The following is a 3728-nucleotide window of genomic DNA, read 5'->3' on the forward strand; positions in this document are numbered from 1 at the left end:
AAAAAAATTTCGATTCGAATTTGATTCGATCACAGATGCCTTGATTCTCGCCACATTTTAAAATAAAACAAATAATTACTTCAAATTTTTTTTTTATAAAATTAGTTTTGAAATGCTTTAAGTTTGCACAAAATTCGTTTGGCAGTCTCCCACAAAAAAAAAGTATTGCAAACGAAAAGTATTTCCATAAATAGTTTATAGAGATGCAATTTCGCTTTTAAATTGGTAATGGTCAGTGCTAACATTTCATTTTTATTTTAGGTATATTCCATGTTAAAATATGTATGCTTTTTTTGGGGAAAATAGTGGTAGATTTATAGGCTTTGTTGTTAAAAATGGTAGAAAATAAAATACAGCTAAAAAGTTTATAGATCTACCAAGAAAGTGGTGAAGTCCGTGCACTGACCCAAAGGCATATATTTTGCCCACGTCATCAAATCTGCACTGCTCGTTCGATTTTCGAAAATGAGGTGTCAAATGAAAGACCCTGGACTGTAGATGCCAGCCTTCATTTGATGGGCTTTAAAACCGAATACCAATATATTGTCTACAGACGCTGATCAAGCAGTTAGAAATTTTGGTCAAACTTTGCAGAATTTTCACAATTTTTGCACAAAGTCTAAAATTTGAAGTTACGTCGTGTTTGTTAAGTAATCAGCTATACTTTCATAAAAAAAATAATAAACGTTAAATAAACTAAATAAAAATAGCCAAAACTTACTAAAATGTCGCGTCCCAGTTTTTATTCGGTTCAATGTATGTGTATCTCGGTAACCGATTTATCAATTTGTAACAAACTCAGCACAGTTATTGACCTTCGCATGAAAAAGCTATATGTTCAAAATTTTCGAAATCGGACTAAACTTACGCCCACATTCCACTTCCAACGTTAAAAACGTATAGTACATTACTTTAAAACGTTGCACCACGTTGGATTTTGTGTTCCAGCAGCTGAAGGAACGTATACTAAAAATTTCAGACATGTGCTAGCGATTTAAAAATAAACATTTTTTTCACATAAAAGTTATATTTAAATTTAAATGCATAATTATTTTGGCTTATTTTAATCGCCTGCAAGCGAAACTGTGATCTCAGAACCAGAACCGATAGTCTTCACGCGACGCCACAGCCGACATTTGTAAGGAAGGGAATTAACCGTGTTTTATTTTTGGCTTTGGCAATTCGAAGGTAGATGTCGTTAAACGCTTAAGTTCTTCGAAATTGTCGAACTGGTGGGCCATCGCTTTAGCACATACTAGTTAATGAACTAGTATTTTTTCTGACTGGTTTGGCTTTTCACTGCAGGGTACATATGGCATTTCCACTAAAATTCCTACCTCTCTACTCTACCTATTGATACTATGCACTAAGCATAGTTGTTTGTCTGCTACCTACTCAACTAGTAGCACGCTAGTGAAGCGTGGCCACCAGCTCGCTGCCTATAGTATATGAATGGGCAATATATTTGTGTATTTTAAACGTTATTGAGTTCATACACAAAGCGTAAATACGACGCTTATTCATTCTTAATTTTTCGTTTACTTCTCAACCGTATTATTAGCATTTGCGTTAAAGTATTTGCTGCTGAGCATGGTGAAGTTAAGACTATACTTCACAGGATCATTTCTGTAGTCAGTCTTCATTTACTTTCATTGCAAAATGAAAGAAGCATAACCTGCGATGAGGAGGCATATCGTTTTATCTGGCAGCGTGAGGTTTATGAACATCATTTCTGATTTTGTCTTATGGCATATTTGAGTTGATGTTTCTTCGATGATCGCTCGGTTCAAACAGATAAAACGACTTCTGAGTGGTTACTTTTTTAAATGAATAAATTTCAAGGTATATGAAAAAAATTAGTTTATTTTTTACTCATGCAGCAGCTAAACTTTAAATTGGTGTATAAAATCACCTACCGAAAGCCTCATTTGATGAGATAAACCAAAAGCTTACACTTTTGATGTATCTTTGCAAATAGTTCAATATTACTGTGGCCAATTAACTATTTCAGCATGAGAAAGTAATCTATCTGTAAAAATACTGACTTTGTATTGCTTTAAGCCAAATGCATTTTAAAGTAGTTGAAATGAAATAAAGAGTCGGAAATTGACTGATGCCCTAGGACATCGCGATGACGCGGTCATGTATGTTAAGCTCAGAACACTTTGACGACAGCAAGCGACAAGCAGCATCTGTCAAATTTTAAATACACACGTTCTTACGGACACAATTATTTTGACGACAGCACGACATCTTGGCTGCAGGACTGCAATTGTCGACGTCGCCAAATTAAATCTATTTCTAATTTTGCCGGCGACAATGAGTAGATGTAGTGCTGCAAAATTAAATTGTCGCAAAATTAATCACATATTCTTGATTGTTCATGTTTTTCTTATTTACTTAAATAAAAATACACAATTTGTGAAATAAATATACCGAAATGTCAAACTTTAAAATCGGCTGGTTGCTATGTCGCTGAGGTCTTCAAAATGTTTAAGAAGCTGGCTTCAAGGCGACATTTGTCGACAAAATGATGTCGCTGTCGTTACGTCGTGAAGTTGCAGTCGTCAAAGTGTTCCGAGTTCGTTCCACGGAAGAAAGTCAGATCTTCAACTAGTTGTGGTGGGTAAAAATTGTGAGGTGCCATTCTTTTTAGTAGCATTTAGTGTCATTCTCTTTAGCAATAAAATAAGATCCACGTTCCTAAAACATTGGTGTAATTCATACCGAAATTAAATAAACTAGTTAAAGTTAAAAAACCAGAAATTTTTAGTTGAAAAAGTAGTACTCACGAAAGTTTTCACAAAATTGTATTGAATTTTTCAAAAGTGTCATTCTTGCAGTTTGTGCCAGATTGAAAAATTGAGGCCATTTGAAGTGAAAAAGGGCAAAAAATTGCACGGTTTGGGCCACGTTGGCACGTCTAAATTCACAAATCGATAAATTAAATATTGGAAATGTCGAAGGCGAAATAAATTGTTTACGAGCACAAAACGTAAGGTATTTATGCATTTGTAATAAAAATGCAAGCATAAATTCAAACGAAGTCACTCCGAATGATTATGTTGAAAATTGTAATCAGAGTCAGAGGAACTTTGATTTAGCCCTCCCCACAAGCAAGTTCAGTACTTTTTAAGGAGACACACCTTTTCCTATATAAAAACCCCACGAAAAGTGCGTGAATATATATACATATATGTACATACATATATGTAAGCCGGTGAGGCAAAGAGTTGTTATTCTTCAGAATTCTAATTGCTAATTGCATCGTGATTTTGCATTTTTGGGTAGTGCCAGAAATATGCCACACACTGACCAAGATCTGTCAAGCCATACACATTTCCGTTTAAAAGAAAACACGACCAAAAAAAATTATGTTCTTAAAAAAAAAAAAATTTGAGACTCCCCGACGGGGAATTGAACCCCGGTCTCCCGCGTGACAGGCGGGGATACTAACCACTATACTATCGAGGACGTTGAGTTTGGCGTGGCAAAAGTATAATATCACACATTTACATCTGCAATGAACAGTGATCATGCATAAGCAAATGACAAAGATGTAAGAATGAAAAGAGAACAACGAAATATAAAAAGGGAGGAAGATCAAAATAGAATCGGTAGGTAGGTAGACATGAGCATATGAACAATAATAACTAAGTAAGCGAGAGTCACACTTGGTGATAGTGAAGCAAACCAACATATGTACATATATGCTACATGTACACACA

At 34.9% G+C, this 3728-nt stretch overlaps 1 non-coding gene across 1 annotated transcript; it reads right to left on the bottom strand.

The window, feature by feature from the left end:
- Nucleotides 1-3402: 3402 nt before the first annotated feature.
- TRNAD-GUC (transfer RNA aspartic acid (anticodon GUC)) lies at nt 3403-3474 on the bottom strand. The gene has a single exon. It is a non-coding gene; the product is annotated as a tRNA-Asp (tRNA).
- Nucleotides 3475-3728: the final 254 nt, after the last annotated feature.

The sequence above is a fragment of the Rhagoletis zephyria genome, unplaced genomic scaffold (assembly GCF_001687245.7).
Source record: "Rhagoletis zephyria isolate East Lansing unplaced genomic scaffold, Rhagoletis_zephyria_1.1 Rzeph_scaffold_13732, whole genome shotgun sequence".
NCBI classification, from domain to species: Eukaryota; Metazoa; Arthropoda; class Insecta; order Diptera; family Tephritidae; genus Rhagoletis; species Rhagoletis zephyria.